This window comes from Bactrocera oleae, chromosome 2 (genome assembly GCF_042242935.1).
Source record: "Bactrocera oleae isolate idBacOlea1 chromosome 2, idBacOlea1, whole genome shotgun sequence".
NCBI classification, from domain to species: domain Eukaryota; kingdom Metazoa; phylum Arthropoda; class Insecta; order Diptera; family Tephritidae; genus Bactrocera; species Bactrocera oleae.
This window is the reverse complement of record NC_091536.1, coordinates 72,453,927-72,468,223: the sequence shown is the minus strand read 5'-3', so window position 1 is coordinate 72,468,223 and position 14,297 is coordinate 72,453,927. Positions and strand designations below refer to the sequence as shown.

The following is a 14,297-nucleotide window of genomic DNA, read 5'->3' as shown; positions in this document are numbered from 1 at the left end:
TTACATAAATCTCTCATATTTCCATAGCTTTATTTTATGAGTAAGGAATCGTTGTTTAAACGTAACTTTTTTCTTTTACTGACTATCTTCTCTTGACCTGCCACATGCATAATCCAAAAAAGAAACATTGCATATATGCATATGAGTCGCAGTATTCCGTTTGTTTGTTGCACAGAGTTGCATTCAGGCCATTACTTACGCTGGTCTGCTTGCTGGCGTTGTTCCGCTCAAGGCCGAGTGACACTCAAACGAGCGCTTGCGGACAACAGCGGCAAACAAAACTAAAGTTAAATAAATGCAGCAGCAATGGCGGAGATAACAACAACAGCAGAGGCAACCGCAAAAGCGATTCAGACAATTTCCATGCTTAACTTTTCAACTTTTTATTGTTATAGTTGTCGTTCTGTCATTTTCATTTCCATAACGTTATTATTTCCATACATACAACGATGCAGTAGTTTCGTATAATTCGCGGACTTAAAATTTTTATTTTTAATTTCGACTTTTGTGCGTTCGCTGGCACACCTGGTGCTCGTAAAATGCGACATGATGGAGCGAGTTCAATGAGTTGAAAGCTGAAAGGATATGCGGCACTTCGGTGTTGATATTGAATTGTGTATATGTGTGTATGGGCGTTGGTGACAGCGGTGAGTGTGCCTGTGTTTTTTATGCGTTTGCAGATGGAGATTTGGTGAGAGGGGTCTTCATGGGCGACGGACTCATACAACTTACGTGACATACAAAGGGTAGATCCAAAGCAATATATAATTAAATACCAGCTGGTAATATGTGTGGCATACATAATTTAGGAAGGCACGGTGGTTTGACATATTTTTTTCGATTAGCTAATCGAAGTATGGGTTCTTTTTTGCCTTCACGTATATGTGGGTATGTAATTGATGATGTAGCTACGTTTACGCTTACCTGCAAGAGAAAGAGTGGAGAGTAAAATTGCATAATTAGTATGAGTGAATGCAAAAAGTTTCTAATTAGTTTAATTTACTGAATGTAGTTCACGCATTATTAATGTTTCAGCTACTTTTCCACTATTCAAACACACACTCACTCACTCACTAGTGTTTGTATCAGTTTCAACATATATATATATATATACATATACGATAGTAAATATTAGAGGTGGAAAAAGAAAATTATGATGTTGGATTAGAGATAATTCGATGACTGGTCTTAAATTATGTAGCTTCGGCCCAGTTAAAGTTAGATAAAGCGTAATTTATAGAAGCAAAATTAGACGTTTTCATACTAAATTATAAATTATTATATAAAACAAGTTAATTTACCTATATACATATATAATATAAATATATCGTTTATAGTTATAAAACGAAAGTTCTTTTTTTTATTTACTTTTTTTTTTGTTTGTTAATAATTAATGAAAAGTAGTTAGTAGTTATGTTAATTCCGTCCATAGTATTATTCGCATGGTCATCTCATTATTCTATTGCTTACAAGTTCCTACAATATGCTCCCTTAAAGCTGTATAAAACCCACAGTGCGCGCTTGCAGCATGCGCATACTTCAGCAACCGCTACTTACTGCTTAATCACCTAATTATAATACAACAACAAGCACTAATCAGAATAGAATATGAACACAGGCAAACCGACTTATGCGCTCATACATCTCCCGCATGGATGCTGTACGCTTTCACTGAAATATATTTATATACAAACGCATGTGTAATTAACTATTTCGTCTTTACTTCTACTCTCATTAATAACAGTAGTAATGTAATTAATCTTCATCTAATTTCTCGGTATCATTTACGCGTTGCGGTAGTGCCGAAGATTAGACAGTTGCTGAACAACTGTGATACATGAATAAAATATGAAATGTACGTAAGCATACTTAACGTACATATGTATTTATATATGTTTAATAAGGACTTTTTTTGTGGAAAACATGAACCGGCAAGTTAATTGCATTGTTTTGTAGTATTAAAAGCATTTTGGTGGCTACTCCTGTTTATAAAGCGCTGATTTTCAAAAGCATTATATTTGATTATTATTAAGGTTAAATTTCTTAAAAATATTAGCTAGAAGTTATAACTGCAAGAGCTGATTCTAAGGTTTTTTAAATTTTAAGTTAAAGTTAGTTCAAAATGTTTTAAAAAGCAAAAATTATATTTTGGAAGTAAAGAATATAAGAATTTTGATTCCAAGTGATTTGAAATTTGAAAAAATTCAGAAATTGTACAGTAATTTTAATTTTTTACTCTTAAGGGTTATTTTCGAGTTGAAAAAAATATTTTATTATAGTAAAAGAAAAGTTAAGTAAACCAGAATTCACCACTAAAACATATTTTATTACGTATATGCAGTGGCGTCTTATACCAGTTGTAGTAAAATATCATATTGATGCCTAATATTGAGTCTTAGTTATTATTATATTTTTGTTTTTTATTATCCGTATAACATTTTGAAATGTTATGACCAGCAAATTTGCAGAAACAACTACTGAGAAATAATATTCATATGTATATATAAATATGTATGTATATATGGTATATAAATTTGTTTCGCTTCTTGGTAGCAAAAAACAAAAAAAAAAATAACGTAGAAAATAAATTAGCAATACAAAACTGTATAAAAGTACCGTTGGAAAAACGCTATTTCAACGATAGCTGTTAGTAGCTGTTTTCCCGACATGATATAAAGGATTAAAATTTGCAAAAGATAACCAATGTTATAATAATATTTTTCAGTTCCAATATTATATCCGATATTAAATGGAATAATTATTATCATAAAGCGCTGTGAGCAACTAGTGGTTACGTATACGCAGTGTCATTCAATGCCATCGCATTTTTAGAGATTTTCCAACACATTGAAAATTATTGTACTGAAATGAACTCGACTTAGCAAATATAAGAAAGTACATAATGGGGAATCCAATAGTCTAGTTTTACTTAAACAAATAATGAAGAATACTAAAGTCTAGTTATATCATAACGTTAAGACTTTTTGAAGATGTTCATCAGCTGAAAACTACTATTTAAAGTGTACATATATTAAATTCGGTTGAAAATTACAGCACAAATAAGTGTATATATTAAAAAGGAAATTAATAACATTTTTGCTTTATCATTTATTTTTTCCGATCCCTAGAGTATACAAACAAACCTATATATGTTGTCAGTTGCCTATCTTGATTACAGCAGTTAGTCACAATAACCGCATATTCCCAACTCACTGTATTTTTTATCACTTCTTGACATGCATTGTCTAAGTTTTTATGCATAGTTAAACCGATTTCAAAAACATCTTCAATAAACAAGCAAGAAAGCACTTTACATTTATTTTAAACTACAACCAACAATCGCATACACTGTAATAATTTTTCAATGACAATCGGTTTTTTGCACAAGTGCCCCTCTGTGTGGTTGATTCCAAAGTCAATTTTGTAGACTTGCACGAAACTTTTATCTGCTTTGCACTGTAACGAGGACAACAAGTCAGCAACATGAAAATACATAAAGCATACAAATTTCCCAAAAAAAATTATTTAAGTCACAAGAAAAAAATACTGTTATCTCTGCGTATGTGCACTGCACACAACTACAAACATATTTTCACACATGTGTGCATTTATTGAATAGTGAGTGCGTGTGTGATTTCATTAAATAAATTATATTGCATCAATTTCATTAATATTATCCTATTCTGCGTAGTAAAATGCCGAAAGCTGCTTGCTTTTGTCACGGAAATTGCATTTTCCAAGCGAATGAGCTTTTATTAAAATGAAGTCAGTCGGTGATTTTTTTTTTGTAGCAATTTCGAAATTGTTGAAAACCGTCGTAATTCCATAAATTGTAAATTATATTGCTGAAAGCCTACTCAGTGTTTATTAAGCTCATTTATGTACATTTATACGTATGAGTGTGCGCGCTTATTCACTGAAGTGTGTGGCTTAATCCTTTGATTGCATTGCTGCGGTGGCTGCGTGCAGCATAATGCATGGATTGTTGTGGCAGCCACTGAATTTTAATATTTGGTTGTGATGAATTATCTCTTATTAATAAATTGCATACAAAATCGTCAATAAATTTTCTTATTTTCTATAAAGTTTATTTCATATATTGTATATTGAGGAAAACCAGTTCTTACGTCTTTTTTTACTTCAACTTTCACCGACTTTTGACATATAAAAAAGACAATTGCCATTTTAATTACTTACTCATTACCGCAGCGTATTTGTTTTAACATCTGCACCATTTTTTATTAATACAAAATTTGTTATAAAAAGATTAATGCAATGTGACCAGCATATCCTGCGCCTAAAGAGTTACGCAATAAGCGCAAACTTGAAAAAAACGCAAAACCGGCAAATGCCCAATAAAAGCTCTTCAGTATTTAATTAAAATAAACCGTGCGGAAATCTTTTTATACCCATAATTATCAATTTTGTTTGCATACTACTTGCTTCCTTCTATGTGTGTGTGCTGTATATTTTACTAAAGGAGTGAGCGCGTGCCTTAAAAAAATAAATAAAACCATTTAATTGAAATAAATGCCAGCAATATGATGAGCAAAGTTAAATTACAAAAAACAATTACAAAAAATGCAACAAAAATATAATTATACAAATAAAGTAGTATGCAAACTACTTGTATAAAGCAATAATGAGTAAATCGGCAGTTGCGTATACGCAGTGGCATTTACCATAATTACATTCAAACAAATATTTTAATAATTACATTACTTTCTGCATGCGCGAAGGAATTCGCAGTATTTTACAACTATTAATCAAATTATTACGAAAAAGGGGAGAATATCTAAATATATCAAATATTTATCTACATTTGTGTTTAGTTCTTTTTCATAATTGCTTTTTATTTATATATATGCATGCCAAGTAGTTTCTTATTTAGTTTTTGGATCGGGTGTGAGCCCCTGAATAATGTATTTGCTTAATAGAGTGAAAGTAAATTCACTAAGCTCATAGCGTCAATATTTTAATACTTTCTATGAGCTTTTCTAATAAAACTGAGAGTTGATATAAGTATAAGTTATTTTACCGTAGATTTATTCAGTAGACGTAGCTTCTTCGGTAAAGCAACTAACGCCTTCATAAACGTATTAGAGAATTTTTAGTTGATTCTATATTCCAATATATATAACATTTCGGAGATTGCACAGACAGTAAAGTGAAGAGATTTCAGTCACGGTGGTATCACAATGGGATCCTAAAGGCCTAAATGCATCCTCAAATAGCCACTCTAATTACCTAGCACATATCCAAGTACTATGCGTATTTGACCTTTACTATCTTTCAAAGCAAAATATTTTGGAATAGAGGCAAGAATATAATTACTAATTGAAATACTCAAGGTAATGTAAGGATAAGACATTTGTATAAACTGCAGCTTCCAGGGTTCCATATCATGCCTCGGCGCCATCCAGAAATTTTAAATTTAATTATAAGAATCTCACTTATAAAATTCCCCTGCCGCAGAATCATAATGGTTGTAGAGAAAGTTCACGAATTTGTAAATGACCGATTTACAGACTCATTAGCAAAAAGAAATTTCTGAGCGATGTCAACTGATATTACCGGGTCAAAAAATGTTACCACTATTTTTAATGCATTGTAAATGAGCGGAAGACGTCAATACATCAAAATTCAAAACACACTGGACTTCTATGAGAGTACGAGTGCCATTTTATATTATACAAGTACAAAAAAGAAAATTCACCAGATAAGAAAATTTTTTGAGAAATTTTGAGTAGTGCTATGTCTGAAAATGTGGGAAGATCAAAAATCGGATAAATATGTGTCTGAAAATGCTGCAGTCAACGGTTGGAATTGTGGACAAAATATTGAATTGTTGATTTGAATAGGTAGTCGGTATTAGATAATATATTATATCAACGTGATTTCAAATGAATATTGCTTATATGCATGCCAGTCTTATGAAATAACTGTACAATCTTGCACTCAGCAATAATACAGGTAGGATTTGTAAAGTTTTTTTTTTTAATAATATTTTCAGCATTTCGTGAGGTTAAAGTGATTTATTTCCAACAGCAACGTTGTAGTATAGACTTTCTGTTGAGATTTTGAGCTCAGAAGTGGTTGCACTTATGATTGCAGATATTAATTTACAACATCTTTCATGTTTACTTCTGGATATAAGAAATTTAATAGAAGCTTTCCATGCTTAAGCCATACTAAAGTTTAAACGCTCAATTTTCATGAATTTATGCAATTTTTTTTATGAATAGTAATTAGTTTTCTTCCATAAAATGTTATTCATATATTTAAACAAACAAATAATATATTTTTCATTTGCTACCATTTGCCAAAATTAGATTTTCACAAATTATGATAATAACCCTGAAAGCACTTTTAGGAAGGATTAGAATAACAATTAATTAAACAGACTCAAATGTTAGCAAAGTGTATCTCTCACTCACATACACACATATACATATTATTTACACACACCTGCACGGCTCCATCAAGTTGTGTTAATGATCGTCAACAGCAAGGTATCTTGTCAGATATTTGCAATTAGTGCAACAATTAAGCGAATGTGCATGACTCTGCATAAATTCGTAGAAATTTAGTAGAAAAAAAAAGGAATATGCAAAACAGTGAAGAAAGGAAGTGCAACCAGGAAAGGAGCACATTTAGTCAAGTTGGCTGGTTTCCCACAACACACACACACTCACTTGTAGTTATGTAAATAAGTAAATATTTGCGATTCTCCATACATAAGTATACTTACGTTTATATATGCAAGTGTTTGCCGTAATTTATATGTTTACTAAATGCAAACAAATTCAGCAAACGTGTGCAAAAAGTTGGTGGAGGTGGATGGAAAGTAGCACCAAGGGTGGGGAAAAAAAACGCCAAGGGCAGGCCCGCAGTAAACGAGGAGAAACATTGAAGCGTTTAAACTAACAGTGATAGTGCAAATATTTGTGCCTAGAAAATAATAATAATAAATTTACGAAATGCAACATGCTGCAATGAAAAAAGGGGTCTGGTATGGAACAAGTGGATTGCGGAGCAGATTTACTTTTGGTGGTTAAAAATTAAAAATTATTTCCATTTGCTTGATAAAAAACATTTCCTTTTTATAAAAGTTCCTTAAAAAAAAACATCATTATCTATATTTTAATTAAGCGGCAATGCCGCTTTAAATCAGTATTCAAACTCTGAAAATATGCTCCAAAAATCGTTCTTGCCTCTTTTTACAACTTTTTATGTTATTTTTTCAACTGCTTCAAGAACAACTTGGTCTACAATAACGTACTTGAGAACCAGTTACATATTTATATATATATGAAGCCAGCTTAGCTTATATGGCATGTATGTTACCATGCTTTCCTGCAAATCTTAATTATGAATATTTATCCAGATGTGTGCGTATATGTGTAGTTATGGCTTAGGTAAGTAAATAAGGGTGTGGCATCTCCTTTATGTTTATGCACTCAGGAGTAATTAAGCAAATATATTTAAGTATGCTTTTAAATATCGGGTTTTCCAATAGGAATGATATGATTTCTAAGTGTTCTTTCGGTCATTTTAAATATATCATGATCTTTGTTGTTGAAAATTTCGAGCATACATTTTATTTACATCGCGATTTCGTCTTGGAACAACTTGAAAACGATAAAGGTTTTTTTAAGAAAATCATCTTCTCCGATAAGGTTCTATTTTATCTGAGTTTTATCACATTTAATAAAAAACATTTAAATTTCTTCCGTAACAATTAATATTTTTTTTTTTGATAATTATATCACTCTTAGTGGAAAGCCCTTTATTAACATGTCATACATATGTGTTTGTACGTTTGTGGGTGATTTTAATTAAATTAACATGTGTTTGCTTCATTGTTAATTAACATTATAAAGAAGTATCTCATTTCAACTGCGCATTTGTAGATATATATGTATATGTGTGTGTGTGCACAACTTTGTAGTAATGTGTATCAAAAGGAAAATAAAAGGGAAGCCACAAAACCGCAACACAAACAAAGTGATAGCACAGCACTTCTTTGCATACATTACTACATATGCATTATCTGTCGGAATAATTATACGCGATAAATAAAATTAAAATATAATTCGCTATAGACTCACTGTTCATCCATTCATCCACTTTGGCTTTTTACCGAGAAGAATTGCATAGATTCGGGGCGGCTCAGTAAAAAGTATATATAATTGCAAAATCATATGTTTAGTATAGAGGTTTGCCCAACATTAAAGTTGTGATTTTCTTTAAAACGAAACAGACTGGAAAACATGCTTTAAAGAACTTTAAGAAAAAGTGTATTAATTTATATGCAAATATTTATTAAAATTATTTGGGATGTAATTTTGAAAATCATGTTAAGATTGAATCGTGTCATCCGTCGCGTATTAAAATATACAAGGTGTATTCAAAAAAAAAAAAAAAAAAAAGCGGCCATTCTCTTTTTTTACAGCTGAAATTTATACTTTAGTGGCATGTTTATAAACATAATAAAAAAATGTTTGACGATTAAACTCTCTAAACACGCAAAATTTTAAACTAAAACAAAAAACAATGGCGAAGTCTAAGTATTCATCGATGAATGATATGGTGAATCAGGAATAGGAGCAGGCTTCTTCTGTACCAATCCATACGCAGAAGTTAGCTTCAAGCTAAACGATTACAATTCGGGCTTTCAAGCCCTAAAAACAATCTACTTTAAGGAAGACTAAGTAACATAGGAGTAGTTGTGAATACCAGTATGTAGCTTGTTGAGACGAATTGAACTTAAATGGCATTTTTCAGTTGGGGAGGAAAATATCAGGAATTTTATTTAATAATGCAAGTAATGATAGCTTAAGTTCGGCCGTCTGCGGTCATGCGCTCCTACGCCGTTTTTTTCAGTCAACCAACGAAGATAGAATAGTGATGTGGAAGAACTGGCAGACAAACTGTGAAATGTGACAATCTCAATTTTTATTTTTTATTTCTAATAATGCTTTTTTCAAACTCATTTATAAATAAATGCTGGATAAAGCGAATTTTATTTATTTAATTTAAACTAAATCCATGGATTTTAATTATTTTTGTACACAATTGGTTTACTTGTGCTAATATGCCAATTGTTTGTTATTTAATATTTTATGTAATAGCGCAGGCGTCAAGCCAACAATGAGCGGACTGAAATTTCATTCAATTAAAATCCTACACATTTATTGGCCAACGTTGCTACCTCCAGCGCCTAAAATGCCACCATATTTTTTTATTTGGAAAACATATTGAAATTTATACATCATAGATTATGTGGGATATAAATTTCAGCGCAGATTATTAAAAAATATATTTATTACAAAAAAAATCTCTCATATTTTGGACATAGTAAGTTTTTAGTACAATTTGTAGTTCTTGTTTTGGCGTGCAGAAAAATATATATAAAACCACTATTTATGGGAATTATTAGAAATGTTGGCAGGGAATACTGGATGAAAAATTGTTTAAAAATGTAATAGAATGTTTGCGTGGAACATTGAAACACCTGGCGATTATCATTTGATTGTCTATTTTTATAGTAACAGCAAATACGCAAAGCTCGAAGCAGCGGCGATGATTTTTATGGCTTCGAAAAAACAAAAGTGTACAAAGTATGAATCCTTACAACTTCAAGAAATCAAACACACACACACATAATCAAAGCAAATTTGCAAAAAAATCACATATATTTCTTGCATGTACTTTCACCCTTCGCTGCTGCCGCTTATAGGTATATGCAGACACAATGGCAAGAAATTACAGCTGCGTGCACATTGGTATATTATATTTATACACATATACCTTGTTTTCACTTAACAGATGCATTTCATTGCACAGCAGGTGCGCTGACTTTTGCATTTCGCTGCTTGTGTGTACAACCTTATTGTATGCCTGTTTATAATATTTATTAATTTGTATTTACTACTACCAGCGTTACGTAATGGTTGTGAGTGCTGCATGCAGCCGCAGAACATCTTACAGTTCAATTGAATTGCATGACAAGAAAATGTTTGCGAGTATAGGGGAAAGGGCACGAGAATACATTCGCTTATATTTACATATATTTTTAGAATATTGAAGTAAGGTGGTACTACACTGAAAAATCAGAATAATGCTAGATAGCGGAAGTATTATTTGTTAAACTATTTAATGAATTTAAAAATTTCTTTCAAACAAAAAAAAATTATTTGGCCTAAAAAATTTAAAGGCAGTTTCACACAAAGTCGAGCTTTAAAATATCATTTAAATTTAGAACTGTACATTTTTCAAAGTGCCACTCTTTGCGCACACCTCCAAGTACAATAATAAGATGACAAATATGTAAATCCTCAATACACCTTATAAATACAAATGAGTATAAGGGTTCCAAATTATGTGTAGATCAGAACTGGTTCATAATGAATTGTAGAATTAGATTTAATTATAAAAACAAGATGTGATTTTGAAACCGTGGTAATGTTTCAGAATTTTTTTATAATTAGCTGAGAACAGTGCAGTACTAGCTAAAGTTGCGTGACTTGTCTTTAAGAAAACAATAATAATATTAGAATTAATATACTGCATGTACGTAGGAAGAATGTTATGCGAATTTATCATACACTCTCTTCAAGATCAGATATTTTCTTCCACAATACAGCTGCGATATTCCCATTATAATTTCTGGATATGGATATAATATTTCATACATTGGCGATTGCACACAACCAGTGGTACATTATACGAAACTTATATGCGAATATAAGATATTTTGATAACACCATAAGCTCCTAGAGAATTAAATGTACAAACTAACTGTTAAATTCGGAGCACTTTGTCAAATTATTATATAAAGACTTACACGACATTTCAAAGGCATCTATGTCTTCTAGAGTGTGAAGAATTCTAAGAACATCTTTGGATCTCTCTTATTCAAATAAAGTGACTGACTATTATGAAATGTTTACATAACAATTTTTTCAAATTTTTATAGCATATACTTTTAAAAATAACCTACTAAAATTTTAAATCGATACCTCAAATATTTTTTGAGTGAGACGCGTTTCTTAACCATATTTTTTAAATTGACTTGAGTGATGGAAATAATCTGATCACTATTATTTTTTTTGCATATTCTTTAAAAACATCTCCATATAATGATCTACAGTTTTTTCATATGATCAAATGCCAAAAATTGTAGGTAGCACTATTTTAATATATAATAATATGGAGAATAACTTCTAGTGAGAATATTTTTTAGGTTTCATGCTGGGAGAAAGCTGGAATCACTGCTGTAGTGGAGGAACTTTCTTTAGCGCTGTCGGAGATCGGCTGTAACTCGAAATATATTTAATTCATTTTCTGGGTACTGGGTCTTAAAATTTTATAAAATATTTGATACTGTAGTTATTTTCTAATTCCTAATTCATATTTTTAGGTTGTCATACTAGGAGTGGAGATAAAAATTTGAGTTCGAACATGTATATGCAACATAATGGATATACATTTTTTTTAAGCAAAAATTTTAATTGTTAATATAAGCTCTGCTAAGCTCCAAACAATGATTGACCGAAATAATTGTCTCCGTCCAAAGCTTCTTTTAAGCCAAACATTTTTTAAATCACAAAAGTTAATAGAGTGAGCAATGCGTATGTACATATATTGTTTTAGTATTATTTTTGAAAATAATTTTTTTTTACCTGTAAAATTTTAAATTAATTTCAATATATTGTATAAATCTAGTAAGTTTTTTTACATATATATGTAATATATACATATAACACAGCAGTATTCGGTCTTATGCTCTTTAAACTCGTGGAAACACCAGCTGCTCTAAGAAATACGAAAATAGTTTCTACATTTGCACATAAAATACAAACTTTTCATACATTATTAATGTACATATCTTATGCATGCAGTACTCTATTCCACATTTTATCCATATATACAATATTTTAGTACAAGTGAGTGTGTGTGTGGCTGTGCAATACAAATTGAGTGCAATGGCTTAACAATTGATTGCTGACTTTATTCAATTCACTGACTTCATCTGGTTGATTGCTGCTGTTGTAGTTATTATTGTTATTATTGGCATTATGCAGTGCTTGTATATGGTATATACATATGTATACAAATATTGTGTGTATTTATAAGTGGTTGTGTGCACGTGGGTGTGTGTGTGGCTTTACACTGCTGACAAATTTGCACAATTTCCAGCAATTGAAGCATAAAACATGCAATGAAGCAAACAAATTGCAGGAAAGCACACACACCAATACACACAATTAAACATGTTTTCAAATATACATAAATGAATGCTGCAGCGTAGAAAGTAAAATTCTTTTCTTAAATTGCATTTTTTACGAATTTCATAAACATAAAATGCGATAAATTAGCTCACCACCCTCATCTTGTTAATACAGAATTTAAAGGTAAGCACATACACACAGAAATACCCATTAAAGAGTAGCGTACGCGTGGAGAGTAAATGAGCTTATTACTGGCCACGAGTCGTATACTTGACTTTGTCAGTGCTTTTGCTGTCGCTGCTGCTACTGCTGCTGTTCTGCGGTGACTCAATCGCCTTGCCGTCGAGCACTTAACACGTTTTACGCAATTGACGGCACTTAAGCCGCAGAAATTATGTCGCATTAAACACTTTAAGGCACAAACATCGAATGCGCGCGCGACACCGCAACCACACCCCACCTTATTCACACGCCCTCAATTGCACGGTTTACTCGCAATCAGCAACGTTGTTACGCAAGCGCCCGAAATGTTGCAAAAATGGGGGAAATAAAATGTCTGCTCGATGAAGTCGAAATCATTACTTCGCGTCTTCACGGTGACTTTTTACGACTTGTCGACAGCGGTAACAATAATGCCAGCATCAAAAAATAATCATAATATGCCCGATAACGTGCTACACACTTCCGCATACACACACACGCACATGCACACACCAATACATAAATATGCACTTTTCATCAAGCAGCTGAAGCTAATAAATGCGAAAGTGGCTGGCGGAGGGGTTGCCGCGCACCCACACACATACATACAGAGTCTGCGGTCATATTAGCGCACACCTTGCTGCTGCCGCGCACAACCCGCAACCACATCAATGCCGTTCAATACACACATCTTGGTTGCTTATAGCTTTCGGCTGCCACCGGCTTCAGTCAGCCGGGCTTCGCATTCCCTGCGGTTGATTGCGCGTAAGATGTAGTTGTGCTGTAAGCAATGTGTTGCATAAAAACATGAGCAAGTGTGAGAGTGCGCGAGTGCGTGAATTACACGTTTGTGTAAATTGTTAGCAGTAAAAGTCGATGAGAAAATTATGCCAATTGAGGATGTGGAAAATTATACAAAGAAGAAAAATTATTGAAAAAGCATTTGTTGCACATTCATGGTGAAATGAGACTGAGAAAGAGATAGAAAGCAACGAGGGAAAGCCACTCTAAGCAATCATTGAAGTAAATAACAAAACATTGTTACTTAGAGTGGAGAGAAAAATATATATAATATACATACATATACAATATATTTGTATGAGTATATACAAACATATATACACTCTAATAGCAAGTTGCTTTTTCATTACATTTTAGCGTCAAATGCCAGAGCTGTGTAATAGAAAGCTATATAACGAACTCAAACTCAAGCAATTTGTGCGCCATTTTCTTGCGCAATTTCCTACATTCACTTTTATATTTCGAAATTACTCAAACGGAAATGCGTCATTTGTATGAAATGAAAAGTCGCTTCGCTCAAAAATAAAAATTTATTAATGTGACTAATATTATTTTAACGCATTCAAGAATTTAAACATTTATTATATGTGGCAATCGACTAAGTTTTAAAATTTTTTGTTAACTCCTGGTTAGAGTTACAAGAACAAGAAGAAAATCTTAACGCAAGGAATAAAAGGTATAAACTAAGCGATTGCCTGGAAAATATTATAGTTCAAATGACTGTGCAAAAATCGGATTTCGAAAACTGCGAATCACTTCAGAGGCTTACCGAAAACAAACATATATTTTCCATTTTTATGCCCTTAACAGGGTATATATTAAGTTTGTCACAACGTTTATAGCCAGAAAAAACATGATGAGCTGAATTGATTTAGCCATGTCCGTTTGTTTGTCCGTCCGCCGTCTGTCAGTATATAGGCGAAGAATAGGCTAGTCTCACAGTATTTGACATAACGACCTGAAATACTGCACACGTCCTTTTCTCCCACTATAGCATATATATGCCATACAAATTGAACAATGGAATCAAGTTCTTGTATGGAAAATTTTTTGCATTTG

At 32.1% G+C, this 14,297-nt stretch overlaps 1 protein-coding gene across 12 annotated transcripts in view; it reads right to left on the bottom strand.

Moving 5' to 3' along the window:
- cpx (synaptic transmission protein complexin) overlaps positions 1–14,297 on the bottom strand; it is a 316,297-nt gene that overhangs the window by 115,662 nt on the left and 186,338 nt on the right. The window lies entirely within an intron of this gene.